We start from the raw sequence: 23,564 nt of genomic DNA, 5'->3' as shown, positions 1-23,564 counted from the left end.
AATGGACATGAATTTGAGCAAACTCTGGGAGACAGTGAGGAACAGAGAAGCCTGGTGTGCTGCAGCCCCTGGGGTCACAAAGAGTTGAACATGACTTAACAACTGAACAACAACCAAAAAATGATACAATAGAAAAATGGACAAAGGATGTGAACTTCAAGTCACCAAGGGGGATTCCCAACTGGTTAACAGCGGGGAATGATGTATAAACTCAGTACCACTAGGGACGTGCAAACTAAACTATAGATACCACGCATAAGCATTATAAAAGAAAGACAGCGGTGCGAGGGCTAAAGAGGATGTGGACTCTGGGAAGGAGGCGGCTTGCTGTGCCGCGGAAAGCATCGTTGTTTCAGCACCGTGGACAGCAGCCCGGCGAGCCCAGTGAGGGTGAACATGTGGGCGGCCCTTTTGCCTGAAATTCTACTTCTGCTCCTCCAGACCCAGCAAGCCCTGCTCATTATAAATACTGGGTAACACCCCGCTACTCTCTTGACGTGAAAATCATTGGCATTATAACCTAACCATCACATATTATTTTTTTTTAAAATCAATGTAATGCCCTACCTATATGTGAAATAGAAATAAAAGGAGAGGAATTTACAATAGAACGGTATGTAATTCCATATATTCATGCTCAGGCACAGTGAAATGAGAGACTCAATGAAGGTGTCAGATGCTTTTATTTTCTTAGAATGAGCAAGTCTGTATTTGAAATATTTAGCTGAATAACATCTACACTTTCCTATGCATACAACGTGCTGAAATAAGACTAAGTAAAAACACTGGCATGAATGTGTGTGTATGATCACTGTCAATAGTGATGTAAGCGTGGACTAGTACAGGTGCGCTGTGTGGGTGCCTGGGAGAGAGGCTTCGTGGTCCGCAGAGCTGACATTTTTAGAGAGGCTCCAATATGGTGGCACTGCTCAAACATCTTTGGTGACATGATTGGCTGAAATGGTGAAGGACTCTGGTAAAGTTCTGAATAAAATACCCTCTGATCTAAGCTGTATTTATAGAGTAATTGCATTACTGGCAAGTTCCACATAAACGTTCAGTTTATATCCAATCTTTCTACCGAAAATACTTTTATTTAGATACTAAATTGCATAACCAGGTTCCCCAACATGAATGCTCAGATGGGACATTTGAAAGCTGTGTGAGGTGCAGAGCAGCCCTTCATATGCGTGCTGACCCCAGATCGCAGGCTCACCCCTACACCTAGCACTCCTGGCGTCTAACCCCTCAATGCCCGTACTGTGATTCCAGGCGTGTGAAAGCCCCATGTGGGTGATAACAGGGAGGGAATGCCCCACCGAGCACCAGAGCCCAAGGCGCCCATCAGGCGGATGCACGGGGGACCAGGCACTTTGCTGCTTAGTATCTGTGACAGTGAACACCTGGAAAACGACCACGCGTGACGAGCCATTACAGGTAAAACAGGTAAACTCAGGGGACCTTTGCTTCCAGTAACGGTGGGCTTGGTAATTATTTCTAACTTTTCTGCTAAAACTGGATAATTTACTGAAAACAACATCTTATAAGCATTGAACCATGATGCAGAGTGAAGAGTCCAGAAACTGACCCACACAAATGTAGTCTAGTGAGTCTTAGAAAGTGCAAAAGCATTTGCCTTGGCAATGGAGAATTTCTACAAATGGTGCTAAAACAATAGCCATGCAAAAATTTAATCTTTACCCTTAACTCATGTTACCCCCAAATTAACCCAACATGGACTGCAGACATGAAAGTGAATGCAAAGTCTAAAACTTCTATAAGGAAACATAAGAGAAAAACCTTTCTGACCTTGGGTTAGGCTAGGAGTCAACCATGGCCCATATAAAGCACTGTCATAATTTAATAAGAAGAAAATAGTAAACCAATAAAAATGGGCCAGAAATATGAATATTTTACCTAAGAAAATGTACTGGTGACAAATAAACAGAAGAAAATACACTCAACATTAGTCACCCGTAGAGATATACAAATTAAAATCAGCCTAAGTAAACAGTACACATCTATTAAAGTGAGTGTACATAGGGCCTCCCTGGTGGCTCAGTGGTAAAGATCCCGCCTGCCCATGCACGAGACGTAAGAGACATGAATTTGATCCCTGGGTCGGGAAGATCCCCTGGAGGAGGGCATGGCAACCCATTCCAGTATTCTTGCCTGGAGACTCCTATCAGCGGAGGAGCTTGGCAGGCTACAGTCCATAGGGTTCCTAAGAGCTGGGCATGACTGAGTGACTTAGTATGCATGTGTCCAGTTCAGTTCAGTTCAGTCTCTCAGTCATGTCCAACTCTTTGCGACCCCATGAATCGCAGCACGCCAGGCCTCCCTGTCCATCACCAACTCCCAAAGTTTACTCAAACTCATGTCCATCGAGTCAGTGATGCCATCCAGCCATCTCATCCTCTGTCGTCCCCTTCTCCTCCTGCCCCCAATCCTTCCCAGCATCAGGGTTTTTCCAATGGGTCAAGTCTTCGCATGAGGTGGCCAAAGTACTGGAGTTTCAGCTTCAGCATCAGTCGTTCCAATGAACACCCAGGACTGATCTCCTTCAGTGTGGACTGGCTGGATCTCCATATTTACCCAACAACATCAAGTTCTCGCAAGGATGCAGGGCACCTGGCGTCCTGAATTCATCACTGGTGGGAGTGTAAGTGGTGCAGCAGCGTCTCAACTTCAGAAACACAATTTGATATTTCCCTAAGTAGTCAAGTGTATGCTTGTAGTATGGCCCAGCAATCCCACTCTTACGCCTTTTCCCGAGAGAAATGAAAGCCGACATTTTCACTAAACCTATGTAAACCTATATGTGAATGCTTATTGCCATCACCAAAAATCCCCAAATAGCCTCTCTTGGGTGGAGGAATAAACACAATGGGTCCCTCTGTACTGCAGGGTCCTCTTCAGGACCAAGCAGGAATGAGCTGGATGCTCTTGAGCACTGGGGTGAGTTCCAGAGGCAGGATGCTAGTGAAGGAAGCCGAACCCCAAATGCCCCACACTCTGCTATTCCATTTATACGACATTCGAGAAGAAGCAAACGTACATGGATAAAGAGACCCGTGGTTGCCCGGGGTAGAGGTGCGGCAAACAGTGGACCACGGAGAAGCAGGAGCAGGAATTTGGGGTTGATAGGCTCCTGAATGTGATGAAGACTTGTCAAAATCTGCTAAACTGGACACAAAGAGTGAGTGTTACTGTATGCAGATTAAAAATAAATTTAAGCAAATAAAAATGTAGCTGTTCAAACATCTGACTCATCAAACCTACCTAGACGAATATAGAATCTTATGGAAATCTGAAAGAGTGCTGAGATAAATGCATGGAATTTTCACTGTGGCATTGTTTCTAACAGGTGAAGTCAAGCATTAATCCACACGTCAGGGGGTCCATTTGAATACATTCTGATATAGCTACAAGATCTTAGTAAACTACAGACATAATGAATGATGTGGCTAGATTTCAAAGGCACATTTTGAATGAAAAAAAAATGTTTCAGAATACATACAGCAGGAGAGAATGTTAATTACCATGACTTCATAGTAAGTCTTGATTTATAATTCACTCTTATATGATTTTTTAAAAACCCCAAGGCAATAACATGGGTTTTTCATTGATATATACGTCACAGCATTAATATAAAGAAAACTGCCGGCAGTTTATCCTCATGGCTGAGAGAGGAATTCTTCCCTGAGCTTGAGGACAGTGAAGGAGACTTCAGCCTGATCAGAATTGTTCATTTCCTTTATATTTTAAATATCTGGAGCAAAATGAGGAAAAATTAATTTGGGTGGGTAGATGTGGGTGTTTGTTTTTAATTCACTGCAAAAAGTAAAAAAAAAATGAGCTATCAACTAGCCCCAGTTCCCTTCCTGTCAATGCAAAGCTGGTTTCCCTGTGTCTCTTGGCTCCAAGTCCAAACTCTCCTGCTTTGCTCTGTGACCCTGGGGCTGGGATTGGCAAGCACCACCCCCAGGCCCTGGGCATCTGACTGCTCTTTGTTGCTGCCAGTGGGGACGAGGGACTGCAGAGCTCTTTGCCGGCCTTGGGGTATTACCCCAGCACAGTCACCCCCCGCAGTGGCATCAGCAGGGCCAGGGGCTGAGCCCGGCTTCTGGGAGCCCCTGTTCCAGCGCTGCAGAACAAGACTCAGCACCAACCCACGGGCGCTCCTCTGAGCTCTTCTGAGCTCCAGCAGTCTAGGGAACACACTGCGTCTGAGTCACCTCGCCTCCCTCCGTCTGCCGCCTCAACCTCCAACACCAGGTGAGCACCCCCAAGCCAGCCTCCCTCTGATTACCGCACCTGGATCCCGCTGACGCCCAGCCGCCACCATATTCCTGCAGGTTCTGATTTTGCCAGTTCCCACACTTCCCTTCATCTGCACCCCCGCCCCGGGCTTTAGGGAGCCCACCCACCTCCTCCACCAACCTGGGTTCAGCTAGCCATCTTTCTTCTGCTTCTCTGGGCCTGATGCTCTACAGAACCACACACTTCAATCCCAGAAAATCCAGTTTAGCTAAAACTCAGTCGCCGGGCGTAGCAGCTTAGTGGCGTCTGTGGGGGGCTGAGAAAGGAACAACGTGACAGAGCTTACCTCCTGGGGACATCAGACGCACTGCAGACAGGCATGAAAGCAGCAGCACGCAGGAGCCTGTACCGCATGTCAAACGACAGATGCCTGAAGACTTCTGCTTCTCCGAAGGCAAGAACCCAGGTAATCCAGAGAGGACGAGCATCCACAGTTGGACACCCGGAGACCTGAGAGAGGCCAGGCCAGGCATGGGACGGTGCGGGGAGAGGCACTGCAGCCTGCCCCAGTGGAACTGGTCCTGGGAACCCTGAGAGCACAACCGCTCCCTGAAAGGTCAGGGGCTGGGGCCAGGGAGGGGGCCTGGCTGCGGGGGCCCCTGAGGAGCATGAGCAGGATGGCCAGGGGCGATGGCCATCCAGAACCCTCCAGACTGCAGAGTGTTGTGCTATTCGAGGCTCGGCGTGTGGGTGTTGTGAATGAGGAGGGTGCTGGGTGCAGAAGCTCCTCACTGCGGTTAACATGCCGCTTTCCCGGGAAACAGGGCGCTGATCAAAAGAGCAGGCTCACAGCACCTCCCTAGCTGCCACCCCAACTTCTGATCCATCACAGCTTGTGGACTTCACCCCCTAAATGGTTTTATACCCAGTCTTCTTCCCACTGCTCACTTCCACGTCCTGAGCCACCTTTGCCTTTAACAAATGGTAGTGACCTGTGAGCTGATCTCACCGCTGCTGCCCTGTGCTCCGTCCCACTCGCCGTCCCTGGGATAAAGCTGTACCTTTAATGCGGTCTCGGATGGAGGCAGAGTCCAGCCTCACCTGCCTGTCAAGCTCCCCTCCTTCCACACCCTCCCTTGCTGGCTGCCCTCCATCTCCCTGCCTGCCCTGCACTCTCTCCCACCCCAGGGCCCTTCAAAGACTCTGAGGACCCTCACCAATGTGCTGCCTCACTTGATCCCTTCTGGCTGGATGCTCCTCCCTCAGATCCAAGCCCAGGTGTCTTCCAGGCCTCCTTACCTGACCCTAAGGCAGGCCCTTCATTTGCTTTCCCAGCAGATGCTGTGTCTTCCCTGGAAGAAACTGAGGTTTTCATCTAACATCTACATCAGTTAGCATCATAATTAGTGGTGGAAGAATGAGTATTCCTCCCCTGATACTGGAAATAAGATGAGGATGTCCACTCTCATTACTGCTGGTCAACATGGTACTAGAGGTCTAGACAGAGAGATAAGACAGAAAGCTGTATGCATTGGGAAGGAAGAAACAAAACTGGATCTAAATGTAGATAACATGAAAGTGTCAATATAGAATCCCAAGGACTCTACTACTTTAAAAGGGATAAAAGAAGATCATGAAGAAAAAGGGGAAAACCTCCTAGAGTTACTAAGTGTGTTTAGCAAGGTCATAGGCTATAAGATCAACATACGAAAATAAATATATTTTAAATACAAGCAGTGAATATGTGGAAAGTGAGATTAAAAATACAAAACCACTTATAATTATTCAAAAAATGTAGTTGTAAATCTAATAACGACATGTACAGAAACTGTATGCTGAAAGCCACACAAATGCTAATGAAGGAAATTTAAAAGATCTAAGTAAATGGAGACAAATACCATGTTCATGGATTGGAATAGTCAACAGACTAAAGACATTAATTTTCCCCAAACTGATATGCAGGTTTAGCACAATTCCTATCAAAATCCCAGGAAGTTTTTTCTATAGATATAAATAAGTTCATTCTCAAATTTGTATGCAAAGTCTGATAAACTAGAATAACTAAAACAATTTTGAAAGAGAAGAGTGAACCAGAGGAATCAGCCTACCTGATTTCAAGACTTATTGTGTTTTAAACAAGACTGTGTGGTACTGGTAAAGAAGGGGACACAGATTAGTGGAACAGAACAGGAAACCCAGAAATATACCCTCTCAAATATACTCAACTGATTTTTGACAAAAAAGCAAAAGCGATTCCATGGGGGAAAGAGTTTCTTAAACAATAGTCCTAGAGTACTTGGATATCCACAGATAAAAACTAAACAGCCCTCAACCGATACCTCACACCTTACATAGAATCAAATCCAAATGATCATAGATTCAAATGCCAAGTGTAAAACTGTGAGACTTTTTGAAGAACACCTAGGAGAAAATTTCCCAGACCTATTACTTGATGAAGAGTTCTTAGACATGACACAGAAAATATGATCCATAAAAGAAAAAAATTAATAAAACTGGACCTCATCAAAACTAAAAACTCATGCTCTGCAAACAGTGTTGTCAAGGGAATGAAAAGATAAACTATGGATGGCAGCAAAAACACATAACTAACACAGTACTCTCTAAAATATACAGAAATCTCTCAAAGTTTATCAGTAAGCAAACCAACACATCAAATAAAAAATGGCAAAGGAAGTGAAGAAACCATTCCCTCAAGAGTGTGTATGGGCTTCCCAGGTGAAGTTAGTGGTAAAGAACCTGCCTGCCAATGTAGGAGATGTAAGAGATGCAGGTTCGATCCCTGGGTCAGGAAGATCCCTTGGAGGAGGGTATGGCAATCCACTCCAGTATTCTTGCCTGGAGAATCCCATGGACAGAGGAGACTGGTGGGCTGTTGTCCATAGGGTCACATAAGAGTCGGACACAGCTGAAGAGACATAGCATCAGCAGCATCAAAAGGGTACACAGATGGAAGACGTAAGATGTTCAACGCCACTCCCCACTGGGGAGATGCAAATTAAGGCCACAGGGAGAAACCACTCTGCACCTGTTAGGACAGCTGGCATTACATACACAATGTACACACACACGGTACCTAATGCTGATGAGGACACCTGAATAAAATGCTGGTGAGACCACTGAATCTCAGACGCTTCTGGTGGGAATGTAAGCCAGTATAGTTCCTAAAAATCCAATCAGACACAGACCACACAACCCAGAAACTGCATTCTTGGACATTTATCCCAGAGAACTGAGAACTTGGGTCCATATAGATACCTGTATACAGTTGTTTATAGCAGCTTTGTTCGTAAGTGCCCCAAACTGGAAACAACCAAAATGACCCTCTGTAAGAGAAGGTTTGGAACAAATTCTGGCCTGGCCGGTCCACTCCACGATTCACTACTCATAAAGAGACACAAACTACTGAGGCACACCACAGTTTGGCTGGATTCCAGTGACATTTTGCTGAGTAAAAATAAACCGACCTCTAAAGGTTACATACTGCATGAAGAACATAACATGCTTGAAAATCAGAGATGGAAAAACAGATTAGTGGTTGCCAAGGGTCAGTGTGGGAGTTGGGGTGGGGGCTTTGTGGAGCTGGAGCCATCCTGTAGCCTGACCCCAGGGGGTCACACGGGGGGGACACGTGTGATTAGGTGTTGAACAGCTTCACGCATGTCGCTCCAGGGTCCAGCTCCTGGCTGTGATGGAGTACCCTATGTCTTCATTATCCTGCCTGTGTCAAAGGACACGACCATCGGTGGAGACTGAAGAAAGGGCACATGGGACTTCTCTGTACTCTTTGCAACTTCCTATGAATCCATAATGATTTCAAAATAAAAAAATTTAAATGTTAATTGTAGAAAAATACAGGAGCACCTTGTTTGGGCAGCCTTCTTTCCTCCCCCTGACATGCCTATCCCTTTTCCCTTCCACCCCAGCAAAGGAGGTCTGGAGCCTGAACTTGCGGGAGTGGGCTCGTGGGTGTGAGAGCTTCGGCAGCAGGTCAGGAAGCAGGGAAGACTCCTGAGTCTGGACCCCGAACAGCTCAGGTATGCTCATTATTTGGCAGCTTCTGGACCTGGTGCCCCGTGTCCTGCCTGCGCAGTGCGAGATGGAGATGCTGCAAGGGTGAAGTGGAATCGTGGCTGGTACACACTCTGCAAACTGTAAGCTCCAGAATCAGGACAGGAGGGACACATGCCAGGCGTTTCCAGAGCTCTCAAGAGCTCCCCAGAGGCAGGGCTGCCGTGCCCTGCTGCGATCTTCGGGGAGACTAGAGGATATATGCCTGGGATGTAGGACAGAGCCGGGCTCAGGGAGGAGGGGTGTCACTGTGCTCCCCTCAGCTGGAGGGCTTCCTGTGGCAAGTCCCCCCCGCTCTGTCCCCTGGGCCCCAGAGTGGCAGTCATGGGTGGGGACGTGTGACAGCCACAGCCTTTCAGAGCTGGGAAGGGCGAGCAGGACAGCTGCAGGCCTCCCGCTGAGCGGCTTCATAATTAGAAGCAAAATCAAAGAAAACCGCTGCAGCGATGGCTTCAAACAGGGCAGGTTTTAAATCAGCCCACGTCAGGGCTTGTCGGCTGGGATGCTGATTAGAAAGAAAGGTGAGTGTGCGAGAGAGTGTGTGTGTGTGTGCACGTGTGCACATGTGGCTTTGAATTTTCTTCTGAATTGCTGGTGTGTCCCAGAGCCGAGTGTCTCCCAGGAAACTGCTGAGTGTCGTTGACTTGCAGCTTGAGACCCGTTCGGCTCTTCCCCGCTGGCCCAGAGCCTGGATCTGAGAACGCTCCTGTCACCTCGCAGGACAGCAGGAGCAGCTGGCGAAGGAGGGACAGGGCTGGCACCTGGGAGAAGGTGGGATCCCTCCACCCACCTCCCTCCCAGCATGCGGCGAGCGGGTACAGAGTGGCTGTTAACTCCATCTTCTCAGGGTCGCTCTAGAAAGTCTTCAGGAAGAAGGGGGGTGGCCAGAAGTCTCCATCCGTGGAGCCTGGCTTTGAGCCTTGCTGTCGGGGAGTGAGGACAAGCCCCTCACCAGCGCCGGGGCCGAGTGGAGCAGGAAGACCCTCACTCCCTCTGCGATGGGAACAAAGCAAGCTCTGCGGAGCCCCAGGTGCAATCAAAGCCCACAGCCCACCTGCTCTCCCTCTCCTCTCAGGGGCCACCCCCTCCCCACCCTTACCTTTCCCCCTCACCTCCAGGCACTGGACAGCTCAGATGCAGCCCAGCCCCTGGGCGGGTGAGCAGGCATTCCTGGGCAGGTCTGGGCGGCACCCTCCCCGGAGCTGTGCTCTCTGACCCCCGTGAGCAGGCTCAAGGCGCAGGCCCAGGAAATAGCCTTGTTCCACTGCCAGAGCCCCTGACAGCAGTCCTTACCCAGCAGAGCAGGAGATAGCCTTGGGGGGGAGGGCTGGTGGGGAGTGGCAGGGGTTACCCTCCCAGGAAGCAGCCGAGGGGTAGCAAGGTGCCGGGGCCCTCTCGAAATCCTGGAACTTGCTGGGAGCAGGATAAGCAGAGGTGGTCCTACAGGGATGGGGAGGTAGTCTTGACCTCTACAGGGCTTTGATGCCCCACGGCTGAGCCTGGAGCCCCAGCCTGCTGCTGCCAGCCATGTCACTGCCACCCTTCAGGAATGAGACTGCCAGCCAGCAAGGAGCTCCCAGGATGGGAGGCCTAGGAGATGTCTGATGGGCTCCCTGCCGAGATCCATCAATTGTCCCAGTATGATTTCTTAATCATTTTGCAAGTAATTAACTGGTGCTCTCATTAGCACGCAGGCACTCTAAAAGTTTCAGGGGGCAGGCAGCTGCATTGGGTGAAACTCAAACTGGGTGACTTTTAATTACAGACAAACCCGCCAGGGACAGATGCCTTGTCAGTTTTGCCACCTATTTATTCATTTTTCACCTCTTCTTGGAAATGGAGAGCAAAATGCTTGTCACTTACCTTTACACGCATCCCAAGTGACATAAAAACCCAAAGGGAATGGGGGTCGTGGGTGGGGCTCCCTGGATAAGCCTCAGCACAGCTTGGCCAGCTTCGGAGCCTGAGGGAAGCAGGTGTGTACTACGGGATGAGGGGTTCCCTGGAGGACTGTCAGCAGAGCCCCAGGGGGGTGGACTGTGGTTGTGCATGCGTGTGCAAGTGTGTGCATGCTGACACCGGGCCACTGGTAACAAGTGTGGTTAGGGAACAGCACACGAAGATAGAGGGCTTCATCCTTTCATAATCAGGGAAGCTGGAAAGACACATCCCTTTAATTGAATACTGACCACCACACACTTACATATCAAATATCCTCAGGAATCTATTAAGTTCCACTTCACAAACCGTTTCTCTAGCATCATTATTAAATTTGAGTTTTACAGCAACATAAACAGACCTCACACCAAGCTGGACTTCTGGGAAATGCAGCCCAGGAACCCCTGGTTTATTGTGAACTTATTAAGTGCTGGCACTGTAGGTCCAGCAGTTTACCCAGCCTTCCCTGGAACCCCAAGGGAGGCTGCTCCATCTGGTGAGATGGACACTAGAGGTCAAAGAAGTGGCCTGTGAAGGTCACTGTGCTAACAAGTGGTAAACAGAACTTCTTCCCAGAGCTTTGGACTGGCAGCACTACCCCCCACGCTCAACCCTAAGGCAGCCGTGGTAGGAAGAGGAAAACCCCAGGTTTCCTGCCTTTAGTCTCCACGCAGTGTGAGAGGAGGACAGAGCTGTCTGTCCCCTAGTTGGGCAGGAGAAGGTTATCCAGGGTGGTGACAGGGGTCCACACCTGTCTTTGAGGGCTCCCACATCCTGGTGAAGCTGCCTCAGAGCCTGTGTCCATGCAGACCACACCATGGCCCACTGTTCCCAAAGGCCTGACTCCAGCCTCAACCAGCCAAAGAGCTGTCCAGCGTGGAAGCCACTAGCCAGACATGGGGCTTAAAGTAAAGTTAATTAAGGTTCCAGTGGCTCAGACAGTAAAGAATCCACCTGCAATGCAGGAAACCTGGGTTTGATCCTTAGGTTGGGACGATCCCCTGGAGAAGGAGATGGCAACCCACTCCAGTATTCTTGCCTGGAGAATCCCATGGACAGAGGAGCCTGGAGGCCTACAGTCCACGGGGTCACAAAGAGCTGGGCACAGCTAAGTGAATAACACTAACACTAGGGTTACCTACAATCAAGATCTGCTTCCTCCGTGGCCTGGGCACATCGCACGTGCTGCTCCGTACGGCCCAGCATAGAGACACCCCCTTCATCCAGGCAGCTCTCCGCCTGGTGCTGCTCTGTGGCAGGGCCAAAACAGTCAGTATTGAGGCCTTGCAGATCATGCAGATGGTCACAACTCCTGCGCGGAGAAAAGCCACCCTACCCAGGACGCCCACACGTGGGTGTGGGTGAGCTCCGGTGAAGCCTGACCCACAAGACAGGCGACACACCAGGTTTGGCCCCTGGGCTGCTGGCCGGTCCCTGCTCCTGGCTGCGGTCACTCACAATATCAGAAAGTGGAAAAGAGAAACTGCTGAAACATGCAGATTTTCAATCAACTCTCACTTCCTAGAATATTCAAGTATTAACACCTCTGGAAATGTGTCTGTACACTCTTTTCTGTACCTTTGAGGATGTTCTCCAGTGAAACAAAGGAATCAAGCAGGACTGAAGGATCACAGGCACACTGGGCGGGGGGGGTTCACATCAGAGGACAGGTCCCAGGACGTCAAGCCCCCGTGGGCATCCTGGGCCACTGTTCGGATGCAGTGGAAGGTGGGAAGCCCTGGAGCCTGCCTCCAGGGAAAAATAAGTGGGCAGGGACTCAACAGAATCCTTTCATGGATGAAGATTTTGAAAACATAAGATGATGAAGATGTGTTAACGGTTAACAGAGAAGAAAAGGCAAATGGAAATTCTAGAGAAAAAAAAACTCTCCGTGAACATGCCGTGTGCATTTTCTCAATATTTCCAGATTTGAGAAGCAGCCTGGAGGCAAAGTGCAGGGACTTAATTACAGTCCTATAGCCACATGTGAACTGTGTTGCCTTTAACCCCAAGGATGCTGCTGGTAGAAAGGGTAGGTGCTCTGAAGGGGGCAGTGTCATCATTTTCTAGTGAGGGAAGTCAGTCCAGGTCTTTTGTATTTGGTGGGAATGACACAGAGCATCAGTCCATGATGTGAGTCACAGAAATTAAATATTGGTGCCTTGATTGGTGAGGGAGGGGGGGTGATGAGCTAAATCCTCACCTACTATTGTCAGAGGTCAACTGATGATGCATAAAACTGAAAACAAAGGTTATAAGGCAAGAGAGAAGAATTGTATTTGAAATATGAATGCAGTTATTAGGAGATTCAGCTAAAAGGATTCCAGGAGGTTAGCTCAAGGCAGGGAACGGGGTAAGGAGGGATGGTCAAGAGCAGCTATTTTTATTAGAAACTCATCTCTTTCTTTCTTATCTATTTACAAATGAAGGTATTATATTGATTAAGTTCTAACTACTTAATGAGATGAAATGAGATTTCTTTAGCTTGCAGGAGGTGGTGGCAAGATAGAGGCAGGTCCATGCCGAGTGCTGGCAGCTGGCATGGGAGGGGAACGGCGGGGTACCTTGTCTGTCCAGGTGTCTCAGCTCAAAAGTGTTTCCATGACATACTTGTCAATTGTCCCTGTTTCCTGTCAGAAATGCTTTGGTTTGGACAATAAAATAGATGGCTGTTTGATCAAATATATGGTGGTATGAATGGGTGGGTGGCAAACATTGAGCGGCCAGGGACTATTGAAAAGAGACCTCAGCAGGGTTGGGACAGGCTGCCTTTGAGAGGCTGAGGCTTTGACAAGGGGAGAAATCAACTGATTACAGCTAAAACATAGTACACGCTCTTGTGCCGGGTCCTCTCTGACTTGTCCACATGCATTAGCTCATCTAACCCTCACGGTCACCGTCCTAATTTACAGATGAGTAAACTGAGGCACGAAGAAGTTAAGGGACCTAACAAGTCACACAGCTAACAAGAGGTAAAATTCCGAGTCTGGTCAGGCTAGTTAGGTCCAGATCCATCCTGGGCAGCTCCTCTGTGCTGTGTGTTCTCTGTTCTGCCCCCAGCCGCCCCCAGACCTATCTTGGCCCCCTCCAGCCTCTGTGCCCTGGGCAGCTGGACATGCTACCGTCTCCAGCTCTGGAGTGTGCTTGATGGGCGGGGTGCTGGGGCGTGCCGAGCTCGGGGCGGGGGCCCTGTTCCTCTCCTGCCCCGTGTGCTGTGGGGGTTCACACACTCCTCCCCAAAGACTGGCTTCCTCTTGGCGGTCCTAGTCACTCTTCCCTTCCTGGTGCCTCCGGGCAGACGGAGGAGATGGCTCCCTCGGGCACTAATTCTCTCTGTTTCCTGGTTTGTAGACAGTCCTGCAGCTCGTGGGCAGCCGTCTGCCTCCCTGGGGGGACCTGGTCTGTGGCTGATCCCAGGGGAGAGGTGTTTGAGGTCATCAGAACAGACGCAACTACAAAGCCAGAGGTTAGGGATTTCCAGAGGGGAGACTGTGGAGAAGGGCAGGGGAGGCTCCGCCATGTACTCCTAAACAGGTGGAATATGGACAAACCTGGCGTAGAAGGCAGAGAAGATTCTGGAAAAGGTTCACGGAGACCTGAGAACGGGCGTGTCCTAGGGAGCGAGGGAGTGGCCTGGAACACCTTTGAGCCAGCCGCCAGGGAAGGCCTGGGTCTTGTCTAAACCCAGAAACAGGGAAAACTGAAACCAGATCAGCTAGTCTTTAGGAAGAGTTTGCGCAGAGCTGAGCAGAGCCCAAGGCGGAGGTTACAGCGTGACCTCTGGAGTGAAAAGGTGGTGGCTATTTATCCAAGGTGGGTTTTCACAATGGGGCTTCTGGCAGCAGGGGGCTGGTCGAAAGCGACCATGTTCTACCATTTTAGGAAGAAGACTTCAGTCTTCCTTGGATCATTACCAGAGGCATTTACAACAAATAACCTACATTTTGCTTATGTTCCAGAAATAAGCTCAATTCAGTTTTGCTCACACAGCTTAAATGGTTTTGTTTGTTTAGGGGATTGTCCGGTCTGGTCTTTATTCTATTTGATTTTAACAGCCTGCAGGGAAGTCATCCACTTTCAGTCCCAGGGGAGTCAGCCTGAGCCATTTGTCTCAAAGGGCAGGTGGGGTAGAGGCTGCCTGGACCAGGGATGGAGGGAGTGAAGGAAATGGAGGCCCAGGGCAAGCTCTCTCCTGAGCAGGAGGTGGTGGGCTCACAGGAACGGGGGCTGCTCTCTTTACCCCCAGGACCCCCTCCTCCCTCTTCCCACCACGTGGTGCCCTCACTGTGGACGCTGTGTGAGCTGCATCCAAGGACGCCCTGCCTCCAGCTCCTGGCTGGACGTGGTCAGAGAGGTGGCAGCAGGAGCCTGGCTGGTGCTCCCTCAGCTCCTCCCCGCCTGGCGGCACTGGTTGACTCCCTCCGGGCCCCAGGGCCCTTCTCCGCCTGGCTCCTTCCTGCAGATCAGTCCAGAAGGGCGTGGGACAGCTCAGGGGAGCCTGGGGACAGAGCAAAGTAGAGGCGCCAGGAGGACAGGGGTCCTTCCAGGACGAAGAAGACCTGGGGAGACGGAGCAGACGGGAAGCGCCAGGCAGAGTGGGAGACTCCGCGCCTGGGGTTCCGGAATTGGGGATCTGGGGGTGGAACAGTTCTGAAGGACGGTGGGGTCCGGGTGGGAGAAGGGATGGCCACGTAGGAGAGAGGAAAAGTGAAAACATGCTCGCTGTGCTCTGATCAGAGCGGACGGCGCTCCATGGACCTGCAGCTAGGGGCTGATGGGCCCGCAGTAAGCACAGTAGGTGTGCACATCCATGCATGCGTTCATGCCAAGTCACTTCAGTCATGTCTGACTCTTTGTGAACCTATAGGCTGTATCCCACCAGGCTCCTCCGTCCACGAGATTCTCCAGGAGAGAATACTGGAGTGGGTTGCCCAGCACTCCTCCAAGGGATCTTCCCAACGCAGGGATCGAACCTGCCGAAACCAGGGATCTTAAGTCTCCTGTGCTGGCAGGCAGGTTCTTTACAACTAGCACCACCTGGGAAGCCTATAATGCAAATTGGAAAATATTTATTTATTTAGGTCACACCACATGACTTTTAGGATTTTAGTTCCCTGACCAGGCATGGAACCCCAGCTCTCAGCAGTGAGAGCCCTGGGTCCTAACCACTGGACTGCCAGGGAATTCCCATGAAACTTGGAAAATGTTTAGAACTTAATGAAAATAAAAATATTATGAGGGAAAACCTGTGGGATGCAACTGAAGCAATCCTCAGGAGGATAAAAGAAAAGCTGAAGATTAATGACTTGAGCATCCATTGTTAGAAGTTAGGGGAGGAAATAACAAAATAAACCCAGTATAGAGCAATAGGATGAAGAAATCAATAATAGAGATAAAAAGATAAATTGATGAACTAGGAAAGAGGTAAGAGAGAGTCAGGAAAGTCAGAGCTGGTCCTTTGAAAATCACTGGTGAGAACAACAGGCCTTTGATGAGACTGGTGGTAAGCAGCGGCGGCAGGTGGGGTGGAGCCACAGACGACGCTGCAGGAAGAGTGGCTGAGAGGCTTCCTCTCCCCAGGCACGGAGTCACAGGAAGGTCTCATCTGAAGAGCGATGTGACAGAGGACCACACACAGGGAGTGATGGCTTCCAAGACGCTGGACAGCAGATGGGGCAGGGATGTCTGAGATGGAGAAGCAATACAGTAAAAGATGTACAAGGACTTTGTGGATAAAATTTGGAGAACTGTCTACATTTGGGGTGAAATTAGTTAATTTTATTGTGAGTTGTTAATGAAAATCTAAATAAATAACATTGCATTTTAATGGATTGGAAGATTGAGTACAGAAAGATGTCAACTCTCCAAAACCAATTTACTGATTCAGTGCAAATACAAATCTTTCTAATTTTTTGGTATGACATATGATAAACTAATTCAGAAATACATATGGAAATGCAAAGGGCCAGAGATCAGTGAGTTCCTGGAAGCTAATGACATAGGTGGCGGACTTGTTCTCTCAGTTGACTAGACTTTTGTACGCTTGATTAGGGTGAGTGATCGTTGTTCAGGAGCAAAAAAATTACACCAGGAAAACAGAATACATCCCAGAAACAGACCCACAAGTTTATAGACATGTCTGAATGTTGAAGATTATTGAAGATTAGAGGGAAAAAAATTGAGCTTTTCAAGAAACCATGCTGGGAAAATTGGGTGTCCAGGCAGAAAAGAAATGAAATTGAATCCCTATCTTATACTACGTGCAAAAAAAAAAAAAAAAAAAAAAAATTCACGTGGATTTAAGACTTAAGGAATGCAAAATTCTAACACTATGAGAAAACATTAAGATTTTTAAAATAAGACACAAAAATGTTCAAACCCAAAAGAAAAGATTTATTAATTTGTTTGCATAAAATCAAAGAACTCTGATTTATTGAATCAAATTGAATTCAAATTGAATTTTTAAATAAAAGAATAAACCACAAACTAAGACAAGAGATTTTCATTGTATTTAACCAACCAAGGAGTGATTTCTTACACAAAGAGCTCCTCTCAAATAGAAAAACTGAGCAAAGACTTTGAGACATCTCACCCAAAATATCCCCAAATCTTATAAATGAAAATGTGCTGAATTTGGTTAGAAATTAGGAAAAAGCAAATTGAGATCTCAGTGAGATGCCACTGCACATCCAGTAGATTGGCAAAAATCAAAAGTCAAACAGCATCAAATGATGGTAGGAATGAGGAGTCACCAAATTTCCCACTGTTCTAAAAAGCAACCAGTTTACAAAACAGTGAAAAAGTTGGCTTAAACCTCAACGTTCAAAAAACTAAGATCATAGCATCTGGTCTCATCACTTCATGGCAAATAGATGGGGAAACAACGGAAAAGGTGAGAGACTATTTTGGGGGGCTACAAAATCCCTGCAGATGATGACTGCAGCCACGAAATTAAATTAAATATGATCAATACAGACAGCATATTAAAAAGCAGAGACATTACTTTGCTGACAAAGGTCCATCTAGTTAAAGATATGATTTTTCCGGTAGTCATGTTTGGATGTGAGAGTTGAGCCATGAAGAGAACTGAACACCGAAGAACTGATGCTTTTGAACTGTGGTGCTGGAGAAGACTCTTGAGAGTCCCTTGGACTGCAAGGAGATCAAACCAGTCAATCCTAAAGGAAATCAGTCCTGAATTTTCATTGGAAGGACTGATGCTGAAGTTAAAACTGCAATACTTTGGCCACCCGATGAAAACTGACTCATTGGAAAAGGCTCTGATGTTGGGAAAGATTGAAGGCAATTTGAGAAGGGGACGATAGAGGAAGAGATGGTTGGATGGCCTCATTGATTCGATGGACATGAGTTTGAGCAAGCTCTGGGAGCTGGTGATGGACAGGGAAGCCTGGGGTTGCAAAGAGTCAGACACGACTGAGAGACTGAACTGAACTGAACTGAACTGAACTGAACTGAAGTTATTGCCAATTCCATGTTCAAGTCTCTAAGCGTAGAACATGGAACAGGTGAACCAGACCCACATCTGATTACCAGGTTACCCATCCAAATAAGTAGAATGTGCACAATGTGGCAGATTCACGCAGAGGATCCTCTAAGAGCTCAGGCTGCAGCCGTAAATATCCCGAAAATTAATCTCACAACATACTGTTGATGAAAAAGCAAGTCCAAAAAGAATACATGTATACATGTTCTGTGAAAAGTGAAAGCCATTCGGTCGTGTCCGACTCTTTATGACCCCATGGACTATCCATGGACTTCTCCAGGCCAGAATACTGGAGTGGGTAGCCTTTCCCTTCTCCTGGGGATCTTCCTGACCCAGGAATCAAACCAGGGTCTCCTGCATTGCAGGTGGATTCTTTACCAACTGAGCTACCAGGGAAGCACTACGTGTTATGTGCTTCCATCTGTATAAACTTCAAAGCTGGTGACATTAAGCTGTGTGTTGTTTAGGACATATGCATAGATGGTCAAACTGAAGGAAGATGCTTACAAAACCCAGGGTGACAGTGACCTCTGAGTTGAGGGAAGATGGAGTGGCAAGGGGCCAGTGATGCTCTGTCTCCTAAACTGCATGGTGGTTCTGCACATGCTTTATCGTGGCTGCTTAAGTGTGCATGTGTTTCATGCATGTTCTGTGCAAACATGTTGTGATTGCTCTTTTAATTAATAAAGGGCATCCTCTTCAAAGTTCTAGAAGAGAAGACTTTGGGGAAAGGGTTACCGATTAAACATCCTAGAAAACTGGCAACCTCAGTCAGGTGCCAAAGGCCATGGCTCTCTCAAAATCAGGAGACAGCCAGACACGGGGAGAGAATGAGCTGAGATGAAAGGGCGGGGGAGAAAGCTAAGGCTGCAGGGAAGCCCAAAATGCAGCATTAAGGACTGTGTGGGAACAGGGAGGAAAAGATATGAGATGGAGGAGAATCAGATCAGGGCCACCTTGAGAGGCTTCCTTGCAATTTACATATATATATATACCTGAATCTCACGTGAGAAGCGATTTGCTAGGGAGGACAGAGAACAGAAACCCAAGCTTTCAAAACATAGAAATGTTTCTAAGGAAGAACTCTGATTACTCCGATCATAAGCGATTATCAAATATGCAACTGAAGAAAGCTCTCCTAGAGAGAAAGAAAACAGAGAAGAAAGGCCACCAGGGCTCAGCCTTCCTCAAACAAAATCAGAGAAAGTGCCCCAGGCCCAGTGGTTAGGTTTCTCTTTATTTTATTTCAAGAATGAATACATCACCTTTCAGTATTCTGTCATAACAAAATTACACTGCGAAGGGACAAAGGTAAGGCTGGGCTTGCAGCCATGAAGGCAAGCGGGCAGGGGAGCACACGGCAGATGTCTGAAGCAAATCTATTCTGCGGTTCAAGGAAGGTTTCCAAGGGAGATGAATGAAGAGTGAGGACTCAGATGGGTCAGAGGAGGTGCCCTGGGCAGGACACGCTGGGAATCTGCCTGGAGACGGTGAGTGGGGTGGACGCTGGGGCTGTCAGCGTGTCTCCGAGCTCCCGGACAGAGGAGAGCAGGGCTCAGTGCCGAGGAGGGCAGCGGCGTTTCAGGGAACAGGGGAGAGCCAGCCTGCGCTGGGCCCCGAGGGGCGGTCAGGGAGGACGGTGGGGGAGGACCCGAGACGCCCGGCGGGCACTTAGGACAAATGCCGTCAGCTCCGCCCAGGAGGTCTCGGTGGGGAGAAGGGTGGGAGCTGGTGCGCTGGCCTGAGCTCCCAGACGGTGCGGGCGCCCTCACCAGGGGCGGGGACGCGGGGCCCGCCCACGTGTGTCGGGGGTCTTTGACGTCGGTTTTGGGTTTGAGTTGAGGGCACCCTGCACGTCCGGGTGGAGGTGTTGAGTAGGCAGTCGGGTATAGGAGTGGGCACCAGCGGGGCCCCTGGCCTCGTTACTGAGAGGAAGCCCAAGCGGTAACTCCACAGTCAGGATGGGACCACCTGTGTGTGTAGGGGGGCAAGTAGCCCTTCTGACCCCAGGCCAGAGGAGGCCCCCGCCCCCAAACTCCCAGAGCAGGAGGAAGTACTCATCCCAGCCGCCCCCAGACCAAGTGCCGCCTGAGAGCTGTCTCGACAGTCATCACTGGCACGCGTGTCACCGGAAACCGACCACGTGCACTTTCATCCCAGCCGCACGGGCGCTGTGGCCGCTGTGAAAGGCCACCGCCTCAGGGTGAATGGCCAAGCCAATCAGATGCACCAGGTGCAGCCTGCACCCTGCTGGGGACATGGCTCCCCAGCCCCCGCGGGTCCCCCTCCCTGTGGCTCCCCAGCCCCCGTGGGTCCCCCTCCCCCTGTGACTCCTCCCAGCCCCCGTGGGTCCCCCTTCCCCTGTGGCTCCTCCCAGCCCCCGTGGGTCCCCCTTCCCCTGTGGCTCCTCCCAGCCCCCCATGGGTCCCCTTCCCCTGTGGCTCCTCCCAGCCCCCGCGGGTCCCCCTCCCCTTGGCTCCTCCCAGACCCCCCTCTGTGGGTCCCCCTTCCCCTGTGGTTCCTACCAGCCCCCCGTGGGCCCCCCTTCCCCTGTGGCTCCTCCCAGCCCCCCGTGGGCCCCCCTTCCCCTGTGGCTCCTCCCAGCCCCCCGTGGGTCCCCCTTCCCCTGTGGCTCCTCCCAGCCCCCCGTGGGCCCCCCTTCCCCTGTGGCTCCTCCCAGCCCCCCGTGGGCCCCCCTTCCCCTGTGGCTCCTCCCAGCCCCCCATGGGTCCCCTTCCTCTGTGGCTCCTCCCAGCCCCCGTGGGTCCCCCCTTCCCCTGTGGCTCCTCCCAGCCCCCCTGTGGCTCCTCCCAGCCCCCGTGGGTCCCCCTTCCCCTGTGGCTCCTCCCAGCCCCCCTGTGGCTCCTCCCAGCCCCCATGGGTCCCCTTCCCCTGTGGCTCCTCCCAGCCCCCGTGGGTCCCCCTTCCCCTGTGGCTCCTCCCAGCCCCCGTGGGCCCCCATTCCCCTGTGGCTCCTCCCAGCCCCCGTGGGTGTCCCCTTTCCCTGTGGCTCCTCCCAGCCCCCGTGGGTCCCCTTCCCCTGTGGCTCCTCCCAGCCCCCGTGGGTCCCCTTCCCCTGTGGCTCCTCCCAGCCCCCGTGGGTCCCCTTCCCCTGTGGCTCCTCCCAACCCCCCGTGGGTCCCCAGGCCCCCATGGCTCCCACCATCCCCTGGGTCTCTCCAGCCCCCCGTGGTTCCTGCCCCTGAAGCTTTTCTCTTAGGTCCCGATTCAACAGACAGACATCACAGGAGTCTCTGCTCACAGACCACCCAGGTGGCGCTGAGTTCACCACCAATTACTGTGTGAACTTGACGGGGTTTTTCCGCCTTGTGTAGTCAACACTCCCAACCTTTTGCGGGACCCAGAGGTCACAGCTGAACCAATTAACTGAACCAGCCTGTTCCACACTCAGTACCTCCTCGCACTGGCTCCCCTTGGAGTCAGCAGTCTGTCTTCGTTGGTAGCCTGACAGACGGGTGGTGTTTCATGTTATTTTCTTTTTTGCCTGTCCTCTGCAGGGCCTGTGGTGGGGAGGGGCGTGCTAGTTTCCCTGGGAGAATAATTAAAGCTCTTTGGTTCTGAGACAAGTTTAATGAGGCTAATGGTCCGAGTGGCCAAGTCTGCCAGTTGGACCAGCGGAGGGTGGTGGAGCCCCAGCCATGCCCACCCCGGAGGGCTCCAGGCTCAACGCCACTCCTGGACACTCACGGCCACTGTGAAAACTGCAGACGCACAAAGTCCCTTCCCTCTGAGAGTCCTGGTCTGCATGTGCGGCCAGGGACAAAGATGCACATTCACTGTGTCTGGGGTGGAGGGTGAGCCTGGGCATCAGTCCCTCTCATGAGCCTTGTGGCTCAGGGGATGTGCAGAGGGGGCCCTTGGCCACTCGGAAAGTTCATCTGAGCATTAATTTTAAGAATTATTTTAAAGTTTTAACACTAAATAATATTGATTGACTTACTTCTATGTTTTTAAGAACTATTATGCATTAACTGAGGACCAGCCCCGTGACCACTTGCCCTCTTCTGCCCGTGGAAAGACACCAGGACTCATACAGGGACATGTCCCGTCTTGCGTCTGCCACTGCCCCCGGGTGCTCCTCTAAGGTTACCATCTCAAGACGCTCCCACAAGCAGAGCGAGTCAAGGGTGCTTCAGAAAACTGGACGTCCAGAGATGTTAGACGTTACTCTTGATGTAACTTATGCAATAAAATAAAATGACTCACACAAGACTGTAACATCCGACTACATAAAAACTGCCATATTACTCTCAGATTTTTAAACTAGACCTAGGGCCATTTGGTACAGGGAGAAATCATTGTTAGAGATAAAAGTTTATATATATTTTCTGCTTATTTCAGCAAACAGACCCTAAGCTCAGGATTTGCCCTAATTTCTCAAACAACATCATAAAACCTTTAAGATGATGAATTAATTTATTTAAAACCTTTAATTTCTTTATACCAATACACACCTCTGCATATTTTTGCATAATTGCAAGCCCTTGCATTCTTTGGCAGACATTTCTCTTTCTTGTGCCCCCAGACCCTGCACCTCCCCCCAGCCACACTGCCAGGTGTTCACTGCAGTGTATCCACCAGCCTTCAGGGGCACCCAGAGATGGGGTGCTTCCCCAGAACACTGGGCTCCACTCTCCAAACTCACCAGATGCTGATGGTCACCTGCTGGGGGGTGTGGTAGGCCTGGCCCGCAGTTCTTGTTAGAGGAGGGCCTGAGTGCCTAGTAAGTCCTGGAAGCCTGAGGCTCTGTCTAGCCACTGTCCGAAACAAAGGCATACGTGGTGATGGCACCCACCTTGTGGGGTCCTTTGACCAGCCTCCAAGGGCCACCCTTGGGTGAAAAATTTCATCTCCTTTCCCAGGCCCCTGTGTTACTGGGGTCAGCACCAGAGCCACATCCGCCAACTACCCTGTTGTGTGTCTCGGCAGGGGGAGGTAGCATGTGCGGCCCGTGCCTGGGTCCACACAAGGTCAATACCCACGCGGGCCCTGGGCTGCCACCGTGGACAGAGCAGGTTCAGCCTGTGTGAGCATGAAGGCAGGCGGAGAAAGGAAGGGAGCGAGTGACCAGGTGGACAGTGGAGGCGTGAAGGTCAGTTCCCACCTCCTGTGTGGCTTCCTTCCTGGCTTGGGCTCCCTTGACGGCCCGACTTTTCCTGACTTGTTTTCTAGCCTCCAGCTTCCATCCAGGCACACGCGAGGCGCTCAGAAAATGGCAGGTGGAATCCGCATGGCTGGTGCCCAGTTGCCTGCATCCCAGGAGGTCCCCTGGCGTTGGCTTTTCTGGGACCCGGGTCCCAGGCCTCAGTGTATAAGATGGTCAGTCTGCATCATCTGCGCTTCCTAGGTGCCCTTGGGTTGGCTCTGGAGCCATCTGTGACAGCACGGCCTAGGCCACTCGAGGCAGACGCGTCTGTAACATTTAGATCCTTTCTTGGGAGGCTGTGGCTTCCACAATTCAGTAAGCATCAAAGCAAAGGTTATTTCCAACCCCGCAGTTAACTCGGCATGGTGATATATTGGCCTGATGACTCCTTTTACAAAATTATCTCTGAAATGTTATGTTTTCATTCCACAAGACTCATTCCAGCTCAGGTCCCCCTTGACCTTTATCACCTACACTGTAGAATGCATGCACCTGACCACGGTTCTGGAAGCTTCTCCAAGCATCCGACCTACTGTGCCCCTTTCCCACCTGAGCTGTGGGTGGGGATCAGGGTGGGGCATGGGGTTCTGATTGACAGGCATT

The 23,564-nt window shown here is 50.4% G+C and overlaps 2 long non-coding RNA genes across 2 annotated transcripts; one reads left to right on the top strand and one right to left on the bottom strand.

The window, feature by feature from the left end:
* Positions 1-664: 664 nt before the first annotated feature.
* On the bottom strand, positions 665-5,496 carry LOC139038422 (uncharacterized). The gene is made up of 2 exons (XR_011491379.1): positions 4,610-5,496; positions 665-3,186 (listed from the first exon to the last, which is right to left on the bottom strand). It is a non-coding gene; the product is annotated as an uncharacterized lncRNA (long non-coding RNA).
* LOC139038423 (uncharacterized) lies at positions 3,894-22,011 on the top strand. The gene is made up of 3 exons (XR_011491380.1): positions 3,894-4,278; positions 8,208-8,318; positions 21,771-22,011. It is a non-coding gene; the product is annotated as an uncharacterized lncRNA (long non-coding RNA).
* Positions 22,012-23,564: the final 1,553 nt, after the last annotated feature.

Source organism: Odocoileus virginianus, chromosome 15 (assembly GCF_023699985.2).
Source record: "Odocoileus virginianus isolate 20LAN1187 ecotype Illinois chromosome 15, Ovbor_1.2, whole genome shotgun sequence".
Classification (NCBI taxonomy): Eukaryota; Metazoa; Chordata; class Mammalia; order Artiodactyla; family Cervidae; genus Odocoileus; species Odocoileus virginianus.
The sequence above is the reverse complement of the archived record's forward strand: the minus strand, read 5'-3'. Positions and strand labels throughout refer to the sequence as shown.